The sequence below is a fragment of the Athene cunicularia genome (assembly GCF_003259725.1).
Source record: "Athene cunicularia isolate RWA chromosome 3 unlocalized genomic scaffold, athCun1 chr3_part1, whole genome shotgun sequence".
NCBI classification, from domain to species: domain Eukaryota; kingdom Metazoa; phylum Chordata; class Aves; order Strigiformes; family Strigidae; genus Athene; species Athene cunicularia.
Genome location: NW_020799097.1, coordinates 102371695 through 102396330, shown reverse-complemented (window position 1 = coordinate 102396330; position 24636 = coordinate 102371695). Strand labels below are relative to the sequence as shown.

General features: G+C 36.9%; 1 protein-coding gene across 5 annotated transcripts in view; it reads left to right on the top strand.

The window, feature by feature from the left end:
• ESRRG (estrogen related receptor gamma) overlaps positions 1-24636 on the top strand; it is a 350096-nt gene that overhangs the window by 185479 nt on the left and 139981 nt on the right. Inside the window, exon 1 of one of the 5 annotated variants that reach the window (XM_026844378.1) lies at positions 326-495. The exons of 3 other annotated variants lie outside the window; for them this stretch is intronic. The gene's annotated coding sequence lies outside the window, so the exon portion shown is untranslated. Of the gene's footprint in view, positions 1-325; positions 513-24636 lie in introns of those variants that run through there. One more of the 5 variants, XM_026844375.1, reaches the window with a different exon arrangement.

Genomic DNA, 24636 nt, shown 5'->3' with positions numbered 1-24636 from the left:
CGCTGGGGCGACGCTTGGGAGCGGGCGGCCGCCGCGCTGCCCTGAGGTAACGGCCGCCGGGCGCCGCTCCGGCCGGGCAGCGGGAGCCACCGGGCGGGTGGTTTGTACTTTTGGAGGCGTCCGCGCCGCACGGCGTGGCCCTCTGCCCTCGCTTTTCCCTACCGAAGGCAGCAAAATACTTTTTAACGAGCCGCAGTTCTGGGCTGGCACTTAGTCGCTACCTGGCGGAGCGTCTCCGGCGAAAAGCGTGGCGCCCAAACAAAACCAGGCGGGCTGGGGCTGGCGGGTGGCTCCTCAACTTGATTTCAGCCCGCAGCCGGGATTAAATATTCGTATATCACGGGAGCTGTCACCGATTCATTTTTCTTTATGTCGAGCCACTTACGTAGCTGTGCCCTCGTACTGGGCTGAGGGTGACAGTAACACCGAAGAAACCCCCCACGCTAACAGCCAGCATCGCCCCAGACGCAGGCGGTGGAAAGGCTGTATTGAGAGGTGACAGTGTATTATAGGTAGATGCCCACTAGCTGTCCTTACTGTCTGCATATTGCATTGCTATTTGTAATTAAGCCAGAGATGAAAAGTGAATTGCGGTGGTCGCGTGTGGGTGAAATAATACGGGAAGTAACAGATAGCCTGGCTCGCAGGAATACCATTTGGGAAGGGGAGGCAGGGAAAAACCCGCTCTAATATTCCGGGATAAATAAAAGAAAATAAATAGACGTAGGATGCGCTCTCAGACGTGGTTTATAGGTCAGTGCTGTATAGTGTGAGATAGCTTCGTAAATGTAAGAATGCAGTTTCCACAGCTTTTACTAACAGTGACACGTAAAATACGTAAAAAGACGGTAAGTTTTTTGGTTTATTTTTTTTTTTGGGGGGGGTGGTGTGGTGGATGCTCCCCCCCTTCCCCCCCCCAAGAGCTTTCTTGAATTTACCTTCTTGCAGCTAATTTGAATGATTAGTTTAGATAAGCCTCTTAGAGTAGATGCATTTAAATGAAATCGGGGCACATGTCTTTTTGGCTCTGGTGCAAGATTCAAACTAATTTTTTTCTTTCCTTTTGGCTCAATTAAAAGTCATCTTAAAACACTCCCAGTGTATTGTCCTAGCGTAGGGTTTGAGGCATGTGTGGTTGAGTGGACACAGAGAAATAACTAACATTCAGAAACATATCTGCTTCTGTGTCTCAATTAAGAAACCTCAGAGTTTTACACGTTATTAATATTCATAGTAATTATGGTTTGACTATATGTTGTAATGTGAGTATGCACGTACAAGTATAAAAACATAATACAGTAGTTTTTCCAGTTCTTAATGTTACGGATGAGGGCAGAAAAGATTTGATCTAAAAATTGTCCGAACATTTTAGGAGTGCACAGACATCTGTCTGACCGTCACTAGGTATGCTTTGATTTTAAGGCAGAGCATGTTAAAGAATGCAATAACTTAAAGCCAGCTGCAGCCTTGGCTTTTTGCTTTTTCAGCAGTAACAATAACACTAATAATTACTAATAGTTAATAAGCTAATAGATGCAATAAATTTATCTGCTCATTTTGACGTATGTGTCAGTTTAATCATTCTAAATGAAACGGTGCGTTCATGACGTGAAATCTCCTTCAACCTCTGATTAAAATGTAACGTTGACTAAAGGATTATAGAGCGGACTTAATTTTACTGACTGTTTTAACAGTTGTCACAGCTGTTGGAAGAAGGAAAGGCAATTGAAACACTCCAAAAAAGCAAGGCGGGGAGGGAGAACGGGACTAGTTTAGTAAATTTAAACATGATCTCTGAATGCCAAACATAGAAAACTGAGGAGATTTGTAACTACAGAAAGCTTCTGTGCCCTATGTGTGTTTGCCCTTTGTGGCTCACTTGTGTTTCATTAATTCAAACCCTCAGCAGTTTCCCTACTTTCCCCATTTAAAAATGTGCCACACCATTTAAACATGAAACAAGTTCAGCTGTTGCAGCGTGCGTAGATTTTCATCTCACAGAGCAACAGATAAAATACAGATGACAAGAAATAAAGACTGTGTAGAATGGCTATAACATTTAAAAAGCGGACGTAGGTGTCACGTCACGTGAATACTTCAGTGCAATGATGGTCGGTTTACATATTTTATATTTTTCTAATTGTTCTCATGTTGCAATGTAGTCTGTGGAGTTACCCTGCAAGTCTATCTGGGTTATGTTTGTGTACGGGTGAATGTGTGTGTGTATATTCACATGCATCAGCACGTAAATATATATATATATTTATGTGTGTATGTGCCCTCCTGCAAGGGGATTATATGCAAAACATAAGAGTTTGTCCCTTTCACCGTTCCTTAAAATATTTTGGCATAACTTCTAATTCCTGAAGAAATTTTTAGAAGTGTCTTGCATTCGTAAAGGGAGGAAAGGGGTGGACTGCAGAACGTTCCTTTGTGAAGTGGGAAGCCGCACTTGATTCCACTCCACGGCTTCTCCAGGCTGTGGAGATCTTTAACCTCATGCATTTGTCTTAATGGATAGCTATTTACAGTTGTTACGAAGAAATAAAGCCCAAAGGTAATATTAAAGTCAGAAGTCTCCCGGCCTCCGTACGCGCACCCAGTGTGTAAGGTGGCGCGCAGCTCCGCGTTGTGAAGCCAGCCCCCAAGGGTGGGTGAGTGAACAGCCTCTGTCTGTGTTCTCCCGTTGGGCAGCAGACAGGCCTTGCTCCCTTCTTCCTTCTCTGTTTCCGGTCGTAGGTCTTTGCTTTTTTGGGTTTGATGGACTGTTGGCAAGTTTTTAAATCCTGCAGAAACTATAAAGGGGTTGTGCTGAAATGCCCATCTGACAGCTTTTCATTTACTGGGGTTTGTCCCTCTTTCAGTAATGGTTGCTCATTTTCATGTGTTTATGGTTGTGCTCTTTTATTTACTGAGCCTGGTGCGTTGCAGCGGTAATTAACCCGTGTTATTAGCAAAGCCCTTGTGGATATCCATTAATTCTCTTGAATGGCTGATCATTTTTTCTGTACTTTTTTCACCCCGTTTTTTTCCTAAAGGCATGCCGTCCTTTTTTCTAATAGTCCTTAAGCTTTAATATTTTCTAAATTTCTTTCTAAACCAAGGCAGGTAGAAGGGCACCATCCCCATAGTTCCATAATAAAGAATAACTATTATCTTAACAAACTGTTTTCAAAGATGCTAATGGGAAGGAAAACAACTGGGAGAATCTGTAGGGAACAATTTATTTAATTATTATTTTTCAAAACACATGCTTAATGATAAGAAAAGAGATAAGAATTTCCTTTTGTGTGTGTGTGTGTGTGTGTGTGTGTGTGTGTAGCTGCATTAGCTGTTTTGAATATTTTAGCGTTCATATTTTAATCAGATTTCAACTTAGTTAATAGCACTTTGGGCATTTAAAAAATATTGAGCCAGCAGAAAAATACTTGTGCTTGCACTGCTGAGAAAAGATAAGGGCTGCCTCATTAGCCAACCCTACTTTTGCAATTAATTTCAAATACATGGTGCTATTCATCAAATACAGAAGGTAACTTGTCTATGATAATATTTAACAATACTTGAAACCTACTTTGCTTAGAGTAGCTAAAAACTATGATAAGTCTATTCTCACAGATTATGTCAGTCCATATGGTATGCTGCTATTTCTGCATGTTACAGAGCAAAATTACGATAGAAAAATTACAGTATAAAAATATGAATTATGTATAAGTGACATGATTATTCATTTTACGGAATGTTTTTCAAGGACTGACCCTTCACCTACAGGGAGGTTGCCTGCACCCCTGTGGAAGTGTAAGTAGGAATGAAAAAGACACTTATTTGAACCTTTCGAGGAAGTACCTCAAATAATTATTTTTTGCTTAAGTGAAATGCATAGGATAAGCAGGGAAAAAAAAAAAAAAAAAAAGGAGGAACTCTTGCTTCTATTAAAGCTTAAAGTAGCTCCTGTCTATAAGGTAAGCTTTGCTATGAATTCTTTTTCATAGCACATTCATGGAGGGAAGAAACAATAAAATGTTGATCCGTTACAAGTGCATATGAGCCTCACGCTACCAAGCTCTCTAGAGGAAATCTGTGATTATGCTGGGCCAGTTTGTTCAGTTTTTATCTCTTTTACATCCACTGGCCTTGTATTAAATTGTCATTGTCCTAAAGCACATGAGAGAGAAATGAATTGCATTGCTCGACATGCTCTGACAGTGAAATATTTAGCCTCTCTGTCTCCAATCATACTCATATGTATGTTTGATAGCGCAGGGATGACACCAACAGTCGCTGCAGCTTGACATTCCACTTATTACATGTTCTTTTACATTTTGTGTATCCTCTTTTACTTTTATACTTGAGTTAGGTAACCGTATGTGCATACGGTCATATCTGTAGAAGCATATGTGTGGTTTTGTTTTATATATTTGTATTTTATGTGGAAATCCTCTCTCTATGCATAGGAAGTTTTGAGTTCAAATACATACATATCTATCTCTATGCACATGTGTGTGTTCAAGGTATGTAGTGTATACCTTATGCGATTTGTGCAACGTACATCTATTGTGTGTATGCACACGGACATGTATACAGTAAGTATATGCAGAGCTACATAACTTCCCTCTGTGCAGCTGCTTGTCAAAAACCTGCTTTTATCTGTTTGTTTATTCCTTATCCATGAGGAGAGAGCTGGCCAGCAATGTAGATAAAGTATTTGCACCTGATTTTATATCAGATTCTCCATAGAACCTGGCATTTTCTGTATTTGTACTTTTTTGTACGGTTTTGCTTTTAAAAGAAAATGCTGTATTTTTTTCATAAAAATTTTCTCTTCCAAATAATTTACATGACTAATATTTATTCATATTCCTCTAAGTTTTGGCTCTCTATCAGAGAACTGTTTTTTCAGCTACGTGTGTCCTTGGATACACAGTTATGTTTACACCTAAAGAATATAATTATTTTTTGGGGGGGAAGCCTCACACATATGGTCGTTAATATAAATCATGATGTCCTCAGACAAAAATATAAAATATACATTCCATTTTAAAGGTCCTTAGTCCTCACCAAAAATATTATCGTTTCTTTTGTTGCGGTTTCCTTGTCCAGAAGTAAAAATACTGTGAAACATTAAAGAAAAACATTAAACTGAATTATGCACTGCTATTGCAGATAGCATTACTTAATTATTTTTAAATTATTTTGGTTTGTCTTTTCAGTAGCACTTTGGAGAGTAACTTCGATAGATACGATAGAATATTGCCTTTTGACATGTATGTCTTGTGAAACAATTTATGTATTTGTTATGATACAGAAGCTTTAAATCTCTTGGGTTTGTTTACATAATGCTTGTAATGTTTTTCAATTAATTTGTATTTCCTTCAAACAAAGAAGGGCTTTTCTCTTTGCTATTCCTTAATGTAGCAGGTTTGCATTAAAGGGGATCTTGTCTAATTTCCAGGTTTTTTCCTCTTTAAGGAGCAGAGCTTTTTAATCGGAGCATAATTTCCCACTTCTTTTAAAAATTGAATTTTTTTTTTTTCTTCAGCTTTCTAGACTTGCTGGAGAAATTCTGTTAACATCCTAATGAAAGTTAGAGCGATATAGGTATTTTTACAGAGTCTAAGACAAGCGTATGTTGTTCTTTACTGCTGAATATCTAATTCTTACCATAGGTCACCTTTCTGAATCTGTATGAAATCTAGATGGAATTTTCTGATTTAGATCAAAATAATTTACAAGGCAAACTAAAAAATAGTATTAGAAATATAAATTCATATTTTTCATGACACTAGCACTGAACATTAAGCATGAAATTGGAGAAGGGTCTCCATATACTGCAGAAAGTTAGTATATCGGGGTGTATGATACAGAGGTTCCTTGTCTTCGGTCTAATCAAGCCACTTATATTATCTTTGTGCAGGATTGTGCACATTTATTTATATGATAACCTACTGAAATATGATGAGTTACCTCTGTGCATGTGAGAATAGTATAAATATATCCTTTTATCATATATTGAAAATTATATTCCTTTTCCCTGACTAAAATCTCTTTGCAGATTTGAGCTGCAGTCTTTACATGGGAGGAGGGCAGATTTTGTTAAAGGGTTGTGTTCTGAAACCAAACTTCTAAGATAAAGTGATTTGAGGTTTTTTAGGTTATTACTCCATAGGTTAGTGTGGATGTCTCTTACTCCTCTGTATCTTTCCATGTTGCTGTAAGTGAAAGAAACCGCACATCTCCTTTTCATCATTTTGATTGGAACTACATACCATATGTAATGTGTTTTGGCAGCACTTACCTAGCCAAAGAAAACAAATTAATATTAGCCATGCTGAGGGGTGTCAGAAGTATCACAGATGTGTCGATTTAGCTTTGCTCCATCACACACTCTTTCCTTAAACAACTGGTCAAGCTGTCGCAAAATGTAGTGTTGGCTACAGTGAGATTCTAATAGGTGTGATCAGAGATTGATGGCTTTGGCAAGTTAGAATGAGACGATGATGTGGAGTTCCTGTTGCTTGTTTTGAATGGCCTCAAAAACTGCAAACAAAAACAAAAACAAAAAAAAAAAAGAGGAAAAAATGAAAAAACAGATTATAAGACAGCCCACTCCCTGTGTCTTCCCCCCCCCCATCTTCAGCTAGACATTAAAGTCCTGCAGATACAGAGGTACTGGCAAGTGTAATGAAAAGGTCTGTCTAAAATGTAGTGTTAACTTTTCCCTGATTATTTCTGAAATTCCTTCCAATATAAAGGTGCCCAGACAGGTGGGGAGACGAGGAGGTAGCTTATTTAATCCAGTCCATCCTTATCCATGATATTTCTGCTCTTTTTCCCCTTTTCGTATGTTTCTGGGTTTGTTTCTAGAGCTATTTTTGGAAGAAACACTTTTTTCATCTCGCACATGAATATTTTTAAGGAAATACAAGATGGAAAAATCTAATAAAGAAAAATCATTAACAAAATGGTGAAATCATACTCCTTTATGTACTCTTCAGGTATGGTCTTGGTATAGCCAGTTACTGGCAGTTTGTATAATTCTCCATATATTGAAAACGCAACAGAGAGAAAGGATCAAGCAATTTTCTGTGTATTCTTCATTTACTTTTTTTTTTTTCTGTCTTCAAATTGGCTGGGGGATTTGGTTTCTGTCTTTTTGAGGATGAATGCCAGTATCCTTTTATGTTTAAGTTGGTATTTTCTTGCTTAGATGGACTGTGATATGCTCAGTTGACAAGTATTAATGCTAAAATAGTTTTCAGAGGTATTAATTTCAGAAAGTCTGTGAGATTTTCTTTAGCATAATTAATTTTTTTTTAAAGGGAGAAAAAACATCTAGTAAAAATAAAACTTAAACCTGTTGTGCCATCTTAAAAACAAAGAAATTTAGAGTGTGTTTCCGAATGTGAATGCACATGGATTGCTAGCAAAATTATCTTCGGAGAATGGTAAAATTCTCATAGGAAAAAGCGTTTGTATTTTTTTTTTTCTTTTTCATCGTGGTAGTTTAATGTTCCATGAATGCAAGATTTCCTCTGCTAAATTATATTCACTTTTCTAGCAGTGAAAGAATTCCCTGGCAGTGTTCTCATAGCAGCCGTTAACGTAGTGGGACAGATCAGATGTTTTGAAGTGGCATGAAATGCCGTGTCTTTAACCAACTGTTCCCGTGAGCGTTGAAGGGGTGAGAATCAGATTCCCAATAACTGAGTAAAGCTCACGAGCACCCCATCGCTCTTCTCACAGGAGCTGCTCAGGCCCAGTTGGTGCTGGGTGATATTTAAAGAGCTGAGCAGCCACTGTCGGTGGCTGATATCAGTATGAATGACACCTGTCCCATCAATCACCAGGCTGTGGTGTCACAGATGGAGAAACAACAATCGGCTGAATTACCCGGCACGGCACACTTGGCTTAATTCAGCTCATTGTTCTCCTACAAATCTAGAGGATGGCTCGGTCTGCGCTGGGAGCCCAGACAGAAGCATAAGATGGGCTCAGGTGGTGGCACGTGTCTGCCCTTTGCTGCTCCATCAGAGGTATTCAGCAAAAGGCTGTCAGTGGGTGGGGGTGGTGGGAAGGAGGGATCCACGCAGGGACTGAAGCTTCAGCTTCTGAAGAAGGCTGTAATTAATCAAGAGCTGAAACTCAGGATTTCTCCCGGCTTTCCAGAACTTTTCATTTAGCTAGCCGAAAGCGTCCAGTGCACAGCCCCGTTAACGTTTAACTCTTCAAATGCTACGTTGTGGCTGTCATTCCGAGAGGAATGAAGGGAGCTTCTGAACACATTTCCTATGGCTGTGCGGTGAGCAAAATCTTCAAAGCAGTGGCCCTTCTGATGAAGTGGTAGATCTTTTCTTATTACTTATTAGTTAGCACGGAAAATTCAGTATCTGAGACACTGAATGCAAAGGAGAGTTGCTGAGAGGCTTATTAGGGCGGGAGTGTTGTTTTTTGTTTTTGAGGTGGGTCTTTTAATCTCAGTGCCAGACAAAAGTTGGATCATGAGAAATCATGGTCTTGTTCCAGACAAAAACAGTAAAGGCATTTAAATGCTTTCAGACACTGTAACCATTTCCCCTTCTTTCTTTTTTTCTCATCCCTTGTAAATCAGACAGTTCCTAGAGGACAGGAGAATAAAATAAACAGAAAAGCAAATAGAAATTATTTCCCTGCTCTTAAGTCCTCTGTCAGGTATATTTTGAATGCATTTGAATCCTAGCGCTTCCATGTGCTTTTCCAGGTAGTACCATGTAAATATCTGTGAAACGTTGAGATGGAAGTGATCATTCTTACTTCAGAAAATTTTTCTCTCTTTTTTTTTCCCCCCCCTCCTTTTCTTTTTTTCTCCCCACATTGCTTTTGTGTTATGTTCTATCAGAGTGGCTGTATTTTTGTTGTCAGCTAATTCACTGCTGCTTGTTTTTGTTACAGCTAATGTCAGGCAGAAAACCTGTAGCATGCCAGAAACGGGCTACAATATATTGAAGACGCAGCTTATGTTTGATTGTGTGTAAATACAGTTAGTTAGTTGGGTTTATCTGATAGCCTGGCAGAAAGAGAGAGGAGCAGTACAAACTGTTTTCAGTAACTGTGCTGTTCATACACCTGATAAGATTGAGAGTGCTTTCGAACTACTGATATGCTTTGAATAAGAAAAGAATAATCACATCCATTGGCACTGGCTTATCAGGAATGAAGTGAAATGCCAGCACTTTTACATTAGCAAAAGTAAATGTTTTAGACACTTTGGGCCTTTTTTCCATTTAAATTAAATAGCAGGGTGCTTTTGAGTGTTCTGTAATGAATGGAAGGATTTATTACCTTGACAAAATTACAGGTGAATATGTTGAGAGAGGAGTCCTCGGCAACAATAACAGCTCTTTTGATAAGTGGCTACATCTATTCATGCTTTGGGTCCAGAAATTCAGTAATTTTATCCTCTCTCTGTGAAGTGCAGTGGCTAACTTAACAGTGTGCAGTTCTCCATAGTGTAACATACTTGAACATTTTGTAATATACTGGCAACACATTTGAAATTCAGCACGTAACACGGCTGTTCATAAAATAATGCTTGATCATTTACTAGTATGTCCTCTGCCTTCAGTTGCTGTGTATTTTCGTGTTTGAAAAAGAATATATCTCAGAGCTTTTGCTGGGAAGGCAAGGTATGATTCATCATTAACTTACCCCAGCAGGCATGAAGCATGCTCGGTTGCACTACTATCTTCTCAAAGTTTAGAGATTTTTATTTTCCCCCCCCCCTTTTTTTTTTTTTTTTTTCTAATTTTTTAAAAAATGTGTGACACTTGCATATTAGGTCATGCTGGAACAGGAACACTGCAGATGCACCTGTTTGACAGAATTAAAGTGGGGGGTGGTGGTGGTGTACCTTTGTTAGATAAGATACAAGAGATTTTTCAAGGTATGAAGGACAGCCTGCTGCCAGGCTCTTGCATCTGTCTTAAGGAATCTTTTGCTTTTACTGGTACTGCCCTGATTCAAAACTAAATGGAAAGAATACCATTCATTTTAGTAGATTTTGGATCAGCCTCTATATCTAATTTAAAAAATGAATGATTTGGTAGTATTTTAAAAGAAATCAATGAAGAAATGGATCCTGTGTCCAAGGATTCACTGCCAGGAAGTGACATTTGCACCAGTATAGAGTTGCCTAAGGGAGTGTGACCAGGAAATACTAAGATTACCCCATAATATTTTCTGTGTGAGCTTAAAAGCAGTGTTGGCATTATGCCAATATCTTCAGTCCTGTGTTGACTAAAGAGGAGGTAGAAATGCTTCAGATGGAGATGGTAGGACAAAGTGAGACTGACCCTTTTTTTCCTTGGTTTTACATGTGAATTACAAGAGAGGTTGAAATGCTGAATTTACGTAATCTTGGTTTGTTTCTGCTGATAAATTTTGGATGAAAAGTTGTAACATGGGATACATATATCTGCTTGGTGTGTATTATTTTCCTATATATAGGCAGAAGAAACACCTTAGTGTTCCTATGCAGAATTAAAAAGTCACAAAGGATTGTCATGGTCATTCAGCACATCTTTCACCATGAGGTTCAAAATAAATCTTAATAGATGGAGAATTGTCTTGACTGGCCTCAAACCAACATTTTATTTATGAAAAGCTTCATATAGTGTTTAAGAGATATAGGAACTGGCTCTTGGACAGCGCTTTCGCTTGTAGAAAGAAGTAGGCCAAGATGGTGTAACAGGATAAAGGAGCCATAGAGAGTTCATTCTCCAAATATTCGGATGCTTCTTTATGTTATTCTAGTCATATAAAGAGTATCTTAAAGTAGGTGTGAAAGTAGTATGTCCTGCCCTCCATTTTAGAGACTTTTCTAGTACAAAACTTTGTTGTAGATAATGATGCCTATATCTGAGTCTCTGAGTTGGTAAAGTTGCATGTGATTTCTATCTCTGATCTCGATGCACAAATTGCACACCAAACAAAGGGTTTCTGTTGTAATTAGTTTTCCTTTCCTTGATTTTCTTACTCTTTCTGGATATGAGCACTATTGTAATTCCAAACCTGTTCCTTTAATCACAGATCAACTTTTTGTCTCTGATAAACCATTCAGTCTTCTGTACAAATGAAGCCATGTGTGTTTTACTGTTGGGATCAATGGGAGGAAAAATCTGACTTCATGGCTGCTTTTTTTTTTTTTTATGCTTAAATGTGTCAATCAGCGTTATGATTTAAAAAAAGAAGCTGTTTTCTAGAACAGTATAATTTGAATTTAATCTGAAAATATGTTAAAGGAAGTTTCTTAGAAAATCTGCAAAAGCCTGTTTCTGTAGAGGTTCACAAAAGGATGCTTTATCAACAGTACTTCTGTTAGAGCAAAGCCTATTACTTTCTTAGGCACAAAGGGAAAGGTTTGTTACGCAGCATATATTTATACAGGTTGTGTCTATGACATTTTCTCTAAGATTTGCTACCTGGAGAAGAACTAGAAAAGCTAGATGTGAGGACTAAATAAAAGCATGTGCAAGCATGTGCACTGAAACCCAATTTTACATTTTGAACAGTTGGGAGTAGCATAGTAAGGAAAATGGGGCATACATGTCGGTTCTAACCTTTTACAGTTTTTGCATAGCAGTTGGGGTTTTGTTTCCACTTTAGTGATTAGTTTTTTGTTGAAGCTGGTGAGGATTGTCTCAGAGCAGCACAAACCACAACCCATCAGCAGGCTGCTAGTCGGCAGCAGGTGTGAACAACATAAAACAGGATTAACGCTGAACCAGAGTGTGCACTAAAAACAGAACCCCTGCCTTGGTTTTACAAGGGCAGTAAGGTAGAAGCACTCTTGTAGTGTTTACTAAACAGTGTTCAGTGGACTATGTAAATGGCGCTCTCGGCTGCGGAGAAGTGCAAGAATTGTTACGTATTTGAGATTTTTAAAGGCACTTTTTCCTCCTTTAAGAGTAGACCTCTGTTAGTGTCAAACCAGAGGCAAAGTGGCAAATGTCATGGTATTCAAAGTTAGTGCTTCAGCTTCTGCAGCAGAGGGAAGGGAGGGTGGAATGTTAGCATTCAGCGTTTAATTTTTTTGGTCGCTGACATAGGAAAGCAGGTAGATTATATTGTGTTTTTGAAATTATACCTTTATGATTTAGGGTTTACTGTCTGCTTATTTCTTCTGTACACACTTCCTTTTAAAAGGCAGCTTTTCCATTCCTTCACATTTGCATATTTGGGAGCTTTTAAAGCATGTGTTTATTATATCTGTTACATACAACATCAAAAATCTGTTCTGTATTAAAAGGGGGATACATTTGCAGTGGAAGAAGAATTTACTTGTTGTAATATATTAGGATTGTTTATATGCTACTCCCATTTCTCTGCTTCTATCAGTATATTACCTGACCAGAGAAATTTTCATGTTTTAAGTAAAGATGTGTTTAAGGTGACCTCATTTTATGTAAATATTGTGTGTAATTCTACTAATGTGAGGGTTTGTTTTATTTATTTATTTTTTTTCCTCTTACCCATTGTTCCTGGAACAGACTTTGAAAAGAGGTTCGTATCTATCAGGCTACTTTTACACAATATGTATAGTATGATTTGAAAAAAAACCCCAAACCAACAAAGGCCCCCCCAACAAAATAAAAAACACAAACCCAAAACCCCAACTCACAAAAAACACAACTCATTTTTCCTGCAGTGGTTAGCATTTTCAGAAGTCCTACAACTTTGGCCCTAGGAAAGCCCATCAGATCTTCTCTTTGCAGGACTGTAATGAAAATTTGATCTTTTTTAAAATAAACTTGATGGCATTTATATCAAGTTCAGTTTTAGTATAATTATGTCTTTTCTATGATGCTGTCATGGGACTAGGACTGACAGTTACTTTCCTCATAGAACAAAAGTTTTTTATCATTCAGTGTTCTTTCATCCGTAGTAACTTCTTGCAAATTATCAGATTATAGATTCGTATTTAGCCATGAAAATTTTTTTACTGAAATGCCTTTATGAACAACAGCTGCTTTTGTAGTGTCCACATCCTGTCTTCACAGATCCCTGTGCAATTCAATTCCTTTTGCTGTCAAGATGTCCCTATAAACCTTTTTAGAGGTACAGGTCTCATTTTTGAGGGGATACCTCAAGCTTCAGGTGATGAGGGCTTTGCTTATGCATGATGTCCACAAAGCAATGGCAAGCATTCCACAATTGGGAAAACTGCATCAGAAGTTTAAATTTGAAGTAAAGAGAGTTGAATAGGTTTGACAACAAAAAATAACTAAGAGTTAATACAAAACTGGCTTGAATAGTCACATAATTTTATTAATTAGTGGATTTAAATACATTAAAAGCAGTTTTTTAAAACAGTACAGTTAAATAAACAGTTTCAACTCTTAAGAATATACATGACCAGTTTCAGCCATGAGTTTTGCTGATGAAAACAGAAGGCTTGGGAAATCTTAATTTTTCATTGTATTAACTTCTTATCAGTAGTGGAGTAAGTTTTACCAGTATAATACACTTTCGGAATTCAAATTTGGTTCTATGATTGCTGCTCCAGTAGTGTGTGTGTTCCTGTTGTGGCAACCTGGCAGTGGCTCAGAGGTTTATTTTTAAAGAGGCTGTTCCTGCATATTCAGAATTCTGTTCATACATTGTTGTTGGGAAAACAGCTTATATCATCGTAGTGAAATCATGACTTGTGTGATAATGTTTGTAAACTGACTGTAAAGTGCACTGTTTCTACTGTCTCTCTTCAAAGTTGTAAAGTAGTTACTATATCTTGAAATGCTTTTCTGAAGCTGCTAGTGCATAGTTCACTATTTCTAGAAGTTGCTGGTATGAAAATCTATTTCATAATTTTGTCAGTTTGCATGTATGATCCCTGGATTCTTTTAACTTTTTTTTTTTTTTTTTTTTTTTTCCCCCCTCCTAAGAGGTGTGGTATAAAACTTTAAAGTTCAGGATTTTCAGTTAGGACACATAAGCATACAAATGTTGTGCTGATTATCCAGAGTTTTTCTGAAGTGCTTAACCTTTGTCCTCAAAATCCGTCAGGGCATCCCATGAAAGCAGTCTGTCCATTAAGGTTTTCTGTAGTTCCTGGCTTCTGCCAGGTTAGAAATAAACAAGAATAAACTTTTTGATAATACTGCTATGTCTTCTCCCTGAGCCAGATGAAACTAGATTCTATCTTATTATGTTTATTATTACTTGAGTCCCTACTGAATGTGTTTAAATCTCTGAAGAGATAAGTTCCTGTTTGTTTCAGGCTTTAGTTGCCAGTTTGGACCAGTCCTTGTTTACCCATACAAGTTTATTTACAGTCAGTTCCTTTTTTTCCAGTTATTCCAGTATGCTCAAAGGGAGCAGAATCTAACACAGAACATCTATCGACTTACACTTTTACTTTCACGTAATTACTCTGATTAAAAAAAAAAAAAAAAGAAGGTCTTTTGACTCAGTAGTTGAGTGTGATTGCAAATCAATTCCATATGATTTATCCTGTTATTATTTAGTATTTCTGTTATGGTAGTATATAAAGGCCCCTGTCATGCTACTGTGGTGTACAGTGTGTAAATATATAGGTTGTTTCCTATTCAGAGCTTTGATACAAGCAATTTCAAGAAATACAAGCAATTCATGAAAGCTTCAGTAAAGGGCACAACATATCTTTTCTGTTTAATATGGCAAGTGCAACCATACTCTATATGTGCATATATAGTTACTTAAAATTTGTGTGTGGCTTTGTATTTTAATTTAAAATAAAAGTATTAACTTCAGGCTAACAAGGAAGTATGGATTGTTTTATTGTAGATCAGCAGAAATCTACCTGGCATTTGAGAGAGAGGTGGGTGGTTTCCTCTGTGTCAGTTCAGAGAAGGTGCATTTAATGGAAAGGAATGAAAAGCACTGTGAAAGGAAGAGAGGCCAGGGAGCAACACAGGCTGCTGTTCTTGACATATCACAAGGGATGGAAGAGGAGGTTAGAGACACACATCTGGACAGTATTAGGATTGCATAGAGCATCTCTAACTGACTACTTACATTTAATACTTTTTTTCAATATGATTTTTAAAAATTGCCCTTGAAACAGTGTTTTCAATTAATACTCTGAATCAGTTGCCTGCTGATTTGAAGAGTATGAAGTTAATCACTTCTGCTCATTTGGACAGCAATACATCTTGTATAAAAAGAGGAACTTCTGTGGTACAGTGATACTGATGGCAGTTAAACTCTGCCAGATGTGTCATCAGATTTCTTTTTTCCCTTCAGTTTCATGTGTTCTTGTTCAAAACGCATATTACAGTTTTTTTCTTACTGTCATCTTTGCTGTGGTTTGCCCAGTGGTCCAGATAGGAAAGCAACATATTAAAATGTTAATTTTGGCAGTCAAGGAACAACTTACTGCCTCAGCTTTTGTTTGCATTTTTCCTAGAAGTATCAAATCTTTTGTAATAAACTATTGGTATTATATATCTCCTGAAATGGGAAACAGGAGAGATTCAGTCAAGGAACATACTACACAGATGGAAACTGAGGCTTTTCACTGTTTGTATAATAGCTGTTAATACTTCATCTAAAAACTGACCATGTACCAGAAGATACATACTTATGTAAGAATTAGAACAGTTACCTGTGAAAGGATAGAGGTATTCAGAAACTGAAGCTGAATAAAAATTTTTGTGAAGTCATGAGTTTTAAGATCTTGGTAAGATTTCAGGCCTGTTTTGTTTTATGCACACCACTTGAGGGGCTTTCTGGAGAATAGAGATGGACTTTTCCCCTTTAAGGGAAGAGGGGAAATGCTTCTTACACTCTCTTAAGTAAATTGCATTTTGGTTTAAAAAGCAAATAAGCATCTGGTCATTTATTTAACTAATTCATATAGTATTGTATGTAAGGGGTTTTTTTTCCCTCTGCGTACTGCTTTCTGCTACACTGATGATAATGTACCTGGAAGGAAAAGGCAGTCCAAGCTGAGGCAGCCAGCGTCAGACAGGGCGGTCTGCCATCTGTCCCACCTGCTGCATTCATGTGTCCATCTGGTTACTGCAATAGCTCATTGCAGGCTTCAACAGAAGAACATTCAGGCTGAAAAGAAGGCAGTGTGAATTATTTAGGTAGCTAGTGTAAATAAAGAGAGGGGGAGAGGAGCGAAGGAAAGGGGGGCTGTGAGAGGGAGAAAGCACTCTCTTACTCCTAGATGCTTTGGAATGTGTTAATGCATGAGAGCATTTGATTTGCATATAGATTTAGATGTATAGATCATTGTGAAGATTACAAGCCAATGAGTTTTATCTAGATTTAGATAGCTCTCAGCCTGGTTTGCACATAAAATATAGCCAGTTTCAGGAGGAGAATCTTTGGGGACTTTAAACCTAAGTGAAACTGATGAAATGTAATGCTTTTAGGTATTAATTTAGCAGAAATAAAATATTTCCTTTAAGGACTTTCTGTGCCCTTTGTTAACCAAGAATTTATAACTACTTTGCATAGCCGGTGCTTTATACACACTGTGTGGTTATGGTTTGGTTATAGTTACATTTGTAGTCATCTGTACGTCATTCTAAGAGGAACAGCAGTTGACGAATGCTTTTTGTTTTCCTTTTCCTCTCATGTTTATCAGGTGAAGATTAAATCCAGTCATCAAACAAATAATTTTCCAGCTGTCAGTATATATATCGTTACACAGACGAATACATATATATGCTTTTCTGCCTACATAAATGTACACAGAACACTTAAGTATTTTTAGATATTTTTAATGGGGGTGAGCAAACAGAATTTCATGTTGTTAGTGACCTTGAAAAATGTTTATTTTACAGTTGCTTGCTTTAATTTCAAAATGACAACCAGAAGGTTTAGACTACAGTGGATTATTTATTGCTAAAATTGAATTATTTTTAGAAAAGATAAAAATCGTTAGTGCTAGATTTGAGCATAGGAGGAAATGAATCATTCTAGTCTGAACATTTTAATGATAGTAGCGTCTTGTCAGATTATTTTTTTAAAATGTGTAAAACATTAGTCCAATGCTGTACTTAAAAAAAAATAAAAGATTGGCTTCATATTTTGATATGTTTCCTCATGTCACATTCTTCTTGCTCTCAAATTTTAAATGTCAAAGTTTCCTGGGCCAAAGAATGAAACCACAATCATCTTAAGAGGAACTCTTGAAATTGTGGGAGTGTTTTGTGTCATTGTTTTGCCTGGTTTTAGATCTGCAGAAGAAAGGGACATAGCATCTTGAAATCCCAACAGCCTGGCTACTTCTCTAAGATTTGCATGAAATTCAGCTGCAGCCTTCAAAGGGATTTGAGTGGATTGGATTCTTTAAGGTTAGTCCATGTCAAACCTATTAAGTTCAATTCACATGCAAAACCCTTTTTACGTTTTTTTTAAGCCAGTAAGACTCTAGCTACTATTAAGGCTACATCATGTACTTGCAGTACTTGCAGTAGAATGTCCATGGTAATGGATCACCCTACTGGCACGTGTAACTAACCAGTAATCCACTTTGTCATCTTTCAAATTAAAAGGTTATGTGTCCTGTATCTTCCTCAGATTGAAGAGGTTTTGTTGGGAAAATTTGAGATCCTGGAGACTACTTTAAAGTATCTGAGAGTGTTAATATCTGTCTTCCATCTAAAATGTGATCCCCCCAGTAAATTAAGATTAATTTAACCTTTGAAGGTAACTTAAACTCTGTGTTCTTAACTTCCCAGGTCTTTGGGTTCTCCTTCTTCCTGTAGATTGACTCCACCGTTAATGATTTTAGGAGAACAGTGTATGTTCTCTGGTGAATCAGGAAACAATTGCAGGGGGAAAAAAGTGATGAGAATATTTTATGGCGTATAAAAGGATTAGTGGCTACTTCAGAACTGCAAGGACATGACTTTCAAAAGAAGAGTTTAATTTTTAATTTAAAAGCCAATTGAAGGAATTTTATGCATTTCAAACATTTAGGCCAAACCATCTAAATGCCATGTGCAGAATTTTTGAAGTCCACCTCTTCTGAAAGGAGTACCAGATGAAGACACTTTGCCTCTATTAGATACTGTCAGAATAAATGGATGTTAGTAGGAGTTTGGGTTAAATAAGGAACATTGCTTTTAATTCTGGAGCTTTCTGTCCTGCATGAAGTCTGCAAGATTTGCCCTTCATTTTATGAATGGCTATGTTTTGTTATGCTTTGGTTTGAACATTGCACACGTTTTTCTAAAATGCTGGCTAGATCCTGTAACCAGGTGAGCTGAATCTTGAAAGCAATTGTGTGTTTACTGCACGGAATCAAATTAATCTGCTTCCACAGTGGTTGCACTGGCACCTGGGTCTTCACTATCCAGCGGGATGCTGGATTCAAAGTTGTATTCTGATGTCACTCAAACTCACTGAATTTTGCTCAGTTTTAAAGTTGTAAGTTAGGAGAAAGTAGTATCTTCTCCCTGTACTTTTTCTCATCCTGGTGTTTGAACTTTACACTTCATGCTCAAGGTAAGCACTGCATTCAGTTATGTTCAGATCAAAAATGGATGATTTCTGTGTACTGATTGAGAACAGATTATCTTCCATTGACTTAAGGTTCCAGCTTTTCTAAGTGTTTTAAAAATATACATAAAGTAGAACAGGAAAAAATACTTACTTCCACTGTTTACATCTCAAGGAAAGAAGCAAACATCCCATGACACATACTTCATGTTTAGAACGCCCTTTTTTCTAGTAAAAGTTGAAAAAGCTTCTCTTTAAATGAAACACTAATTTTTGAGTCTTGATCCTTTAAAGCGTGCATGCATAAGTCACTTGATACAGGTAGTAAATTTCCTGGCTGAGTACTTGGAGAAAGGGGATGATAAACCCTTTCCAATTAACCTGGTTCACCTGTTTCTTATACAACAAATATTTAGATTTTCTCAATATAGAAAAAAATAAGATTAAGAAGTACTGTAATTAATTGCCTTGTGTTTAGCTTTTTTTTTTTTTTTTTTTTTTTAAAGTTTTCAGCATCTATTTAAAGAATTGAAGTTTCTCTGCCCTATGGTCAGAATTCTTTGTTGCATTTCATGACCTCTGAAGAGTAGTTTTTAAAAAAAGTACTTAAACTGAGAATGTTTTAGCAGGTAAAAGATACATGTAGGATATGGAATTTTGTGTTTGTATGTAAATTCTTAATTGTTCATCTAAACATTCTTTATTGATAACACTTAAGCCATTCAGGGTTGTGCAGAGCTTGCAGCTTTTAATACTGATGCCTTGTAGTATTAATGTGGCTATTTACAGCATTATTAATTATATGGGCTAAATAGCAAGTAGTAGCATTTATGTTGCTATTTGATAGCATTCCATAAAGCACACTGTTTTTCTGCTTGTAGGTTAGTGAATTGTGTTGTTATATGCATTTTTCATGTGTTAGTATTTGGGGAGGTAAAGTTAGTATTTTACTTAGGGAGTAAAGGGGATGAAAAGGCTGTCTAGATGTGTGAATTCTCTTCTTCTTGGCACTCACAACTTTGTTGTTGAGAATATTGTAAATATCTCATTGAAGAATATAGTCATGTTGCAAGAATTGTGTCTGTGTTGTTTGGCAGGGTGGTTCTTCTGACAAAAGGATGATTTGCTATCATACTCCTTTAGTGTGTTGGAGTAAATATAAAAAGCCTGTACTGATACTAGTAACTCGAGGTAGAAAATAACAAATTGTTTGACTCTAACAGCTTTTAGTAATATAAACAAAGGTAGTCCTCCTTGTTCTTGTTTACACTTGCTGTTGGCAGTCCCTGAATGGAAAGTAGAATGGAGGGAGCAGGGCCAAGGGAAAAAGGTTAAATGGCAGAGAGGTTAAATTGCTTTAGTGACCGATTCTCTCCAGAAGGGCATTGAGTTGTTTTTAGGATTAGTTTGGTAAGATCTGAATTGAACCCACTTCTCTACTGTTCATATACTGCATTGCTAATGCTGCCAGTCTCTTACTTTTCATAAAACCAAAATTATTTTCCAAAATGACTAGAGAGACCACTGGGGAAATTTTAAAAAGCCAAGTAAAAAAACGTAAGTTTCATCAGCTGCAAAACTGGTTGGAGTTTTACTAGTGTGATTTTATTGTGAGATTCTTAAAACAATAGAGCAGATTATTAAAAACAATATGTATTTTACTTCTATGATTGTTGCAAAACACCAGAGAAATGTTGCAGAAATACTTATCAGTGATCTAAGGGGAAATGTAGTTCCTCAGTTAAAACCTGTACCAACTTCTAAATGAGTCTCTATTTGCTCCTGTTGGAGATCTGACATTGCAGCAATGTAGTTCTTAGAGTAAAGGATCTTGCATCCTATCAGCTAGTCTTAAACATACTCTTTTGGAAAAACCTCATCATAAGAGCTGGGAGTCCAGGAGGATGTATGCACAATCCCTCTTCAGAAAAAATGCGCTCAATCTGTTTCAGACGAGTTCCCCGAAAGATGGGTTAAATCAACTGATTGAGCTGATTTTCTCTCTTGAGGTGATATTTTATTTATATGATAAAATGCTTGGAAAGTGATTAATTTGTCTGGGGAACATCTTGTTACTGTAAATTTGCCGAATGTGTAATAAAATTGCCATAACACAGATGGGAAAATGAAGATCTTTTAAAATGAAATAACTGAGTAGTCTGCCCACATTTTCATCACTTAAAATTAACTTAGTTAAATTTCTTTGTCATTTTTACCCCTGGAAGAATGCAAGCTGGGGGAGATTTGTGGCAAATGTGTGGTTTGTATGTGTGTGGTGGGTGGAGGGTATGGGAATGGACTGTGTAGTTTTCCTTCTGCATTGGAAGGGATTAATAGATTTATTAAATTTCTGCCAGGGTTCCTTGATTTGAGTGAATTTTTAGAAATCAAAATATACAGGTTGAATACTTCTTCTCAGTAGGAGAAAATTTAAGAATAGGGGACCTTTGTGGGCAAGTACCTCATCAGTAAGATGTACATGTAGTGCTTTTGTGCTAGTTTGTGAAGGATTGCTTTCAAATGCCAGCTAAATAGTGTAATACATTTCTTAGTCTTTATAGCAATCTCTTATTGTATGGAATATAATTTAAGACTATATAAGACTATCCTTGAAAATTCAGAGGAAGGCATGTCTTCACTGTCTCTGAGTCGCAGTGTGTAACAAGTGAAAATAGCATTAGTGAAGGAACAGTGCCTTTTATTCATACATTTTGCTACTGCCTGTCCATCTGTCCACTGGAATGAGCCACTTATCATACTTCTGTGTTTTTCCCTTTCAACTTAAAGAATTATGAAAGGAAAATTCAATTTTTTTGTGTCCTTTTATGACGGGTAGACTGGAGACTGTGGTCATTTGGATTAAAAACATATCCATCACCACAAGCTGACAGGTTATTATTATGTCTTCTTTGAATATATGAATTTTATCCCTACATGTTGGAAGTCTATGAATGGGAACTTTTTATATAAATAATTATCCTAGTAGTGATGTACTGCATACTGTTGCCATATTTTTTCACTTTTACAGCACTCTTGGCCTTATCACCCATAACATAAATCTTAGGCTCTCATATTTAATACAACCTGTAGGATAACCATGCTCGTATAATGTACAGTCAGCCAATCCCACATCATCATTTGACTACCGTTATTTGTTGTCCTATGACGGATGTTTCAGTTGATGTCCCGTTTTGAATTTGACAGTATGTTTGATGCAGCCATCCAGGGGTAGATGAGAGTGGCCTCCTTTAGGTGTTCATGCTGATCTCCACAAACACCCTCAGTTTATTAAGCTTCTAACTATAGGCAGTAAAAGTTTTGAGTATATTGGTTTGAGTATCTTGGTTGCTCATAATTTATTTTTTAGAACTCCAGACTATTCATGCTGTGAAGCAATGGTAATATAAAGACTCAGTTGCTGTCAGACTATGTAAAGAACCAGTGACAGAGTGGAGCACATGTGGTGTATATTCAAGGCAGATGCTTAGCAAAATGCAGGTGGATTTTTATTCTGGACCTTAGTCCTATCATGATAAAAAACATAAAGCCCAATCTGGTATAATTATCATTTAGTGCACTCCCTTTAACTGATCAGAGCTGATACTCAGTTTGTCAAGCAGCATGAACTTGCGCTGAAACTAGTGAGGCACAAAACTTCTCAGGATCAAATGTGTGTGTTAATTTCCTTTAATGGTGGAATGCAGTGCTCTCTTCAGGCCAGTCTTTCTTTCATTGCTTACCCAAGGACAGTTGACTTAGGCAGAACTTTTAGATCTACAAGAAATAAATATTGGATGCAGACCTTATACTGGTGAAATAATTGAAGCAAATCTGTCATTAAAATACGGCTGAAATTTGCAGTGTGCAATAGGGAGTAATGAATGCTGATCTGTTCATGTAAAGCTTTTCTTGGACGAGTGTCTCAGTGACTTCTGTAAGGAAAGATGACCACAGGTTCAGGCACGTAGTAATTGCAGCACATTGATACAATTGCTCTATAATTGCAAGTATCAACATCCTTGTTCTGAATGTAATAATTGGGCTGGTACACCTTTGTTACTTTAGACAGTTCTTCTGGAATATGCTGAATTTCTTTGTTTTCTCCCTGTGACTTCCATTAAAATGGAAGGCAAAAGAATGAAGATTAGAAACCATATCAGGACTTCGTTAAAAGCTCATCCTGCAAACTTGCTGGAGTCATGCAAACATTTTAAAAGTGAAAGCTGTTACTTCCTGACCTTTGCTGCTTATATCCAGAGGCAAATCTCTGACATGTAAACCCAGTGGCATAAATAGATTTGAATTACACGTAGTAATATGTGAAGAACAAGGAACTGTGAAAAGCCAAAGGTTTATTTATTTATTTGGAAAAATCTGTAATCACACATTAAAATACAGGATGGACTCAGAAGGACTTGAGATGCATAGGTTTTACTTCTGCAAATTCTCTGATTTTTCTCAGCATGTGATGAATTTGGTGATTGGTACCATACCCAAGTAATATACTCAACTACTTATTTTGCCTATTTTTAATTTCTGGTGCTTTCAGGATCAAGATAGATAAACAAAAAAAGAGTAAGAATTCAAAGGAAGAAGTTCTTTTCTTACACTTTTCATTTACAGATGTTTAGGGGCTTTATAGTGTAGAAATAGAAGCATCGTGCATTAACAGCCAGGGCTCATATAACTCAAATGCTTTTATGTAAAATAAATAAAAATGTATATAAAGACTGCTGTGCTCTCCCAGTCCTTTGATGTCAGTGTGGTTTTTCTTTGGGTGCAGAAGGTTATGGTAATCTACTTGTATCTTGCATGTCGGAGTATCAGGACCTTAGACCCTCTGAAATCACAGGCTGGGTTTGGGAATAACACCATTAGCTAGTATACATTTGCAGAGCTTCAGAGTTGCTGGGTCTGTTCCCTCATACCTAGGATTTTGACCCACAATGAGTGGTAGATGTGCTGTATTTGGAACAAATTTGATTTTGTGTGTTTACATACTCTTCCCATTAAAATAACAAACCCACACGTTTTGTACAATTACCCAGATGTTTTAAGCAATTTGTAAACTGAGCAGTGATACTGAAGGAGGAGGCTTCTTCAGAATTCATGTTCATCTTTAGAACTGACATCTCTGTTCATGGATGTTTCACAGCAGTTACAAATTTGTAATCTTTTCTTTTGCCAGGAATTTGTTTATGCATTACTCTTCCATATAATGAAAACTAGAGCTGCTTTCTGCGTTTTGTAGAATATTACTGTTCTGTCAAAGTATTTTTTTTCCTGGTATTGTCTGCCTCTTCCATTTCAAATCCTTAAAAAAACTAAATATATGAAAACCTTGGGCTATTCACAGCTACACGTTGCTCACACATTACTTGGTGTGCTGGCTAAAGCTGTTCTTGCCATAGGCATTGTTTTTGGGAAGGCTACACACAAAGAAATCGGGATTACTTCAACAGAAAAATAAACATTTTGATGTAGGAATAAGAAGAGATTTAATTTAGCCTTAAAATAAGTTTCCCATTTAGAAAAAAATACATATTTAAGAATAATAAAGGTGCCATTTCTAAAAGTTCAAATCAATAAGTAAAAGATTAATATTATTAATAAATAGTACCGTAAGATTATTAGTAGTAATATTTGTCTTGTCTAGGTCTTTTTTTTTTCCTTTTAATGTTGATTTCAAGAGGATATGTTCAGGAAGCTCTGTATGGGAACCGAGGAGAAAGCTTGAGTCACTTTTAGACCCTGTAGACAAGGGACTGCCTGTCTGAAAATGCTTAGCCACAGGAAAGACCTGGTCCTTTACTTTGTTTCCAAGTCCCACAAAAGTGTTTGGGATTTTTGTCATCACAGAGCTAAGAGTAAGACTGTGGCACCCAGGAAACTCTTTTAAACTACTTTCAATTTTGGTCCCTACCCTTTTGATTTCTTACAGATGTTTGCATCTCATAATTTGAAATAAATGTTTTCTCCCTTGTAGAATCTTACACTGCACTACTTCTAGTTTCCTTAGCAAAAATACAGTTTCAAGCTTTCGATATGAGACCGTGACAAAGTGATTTTATAGCCAGTACTGAAAGTGAGTAAACTTGACAACAATTGTATTTTATGACAACCTCTGCTTTCATGTCCTCAGCCTACTTTCCTATCATCAGCTGCAAA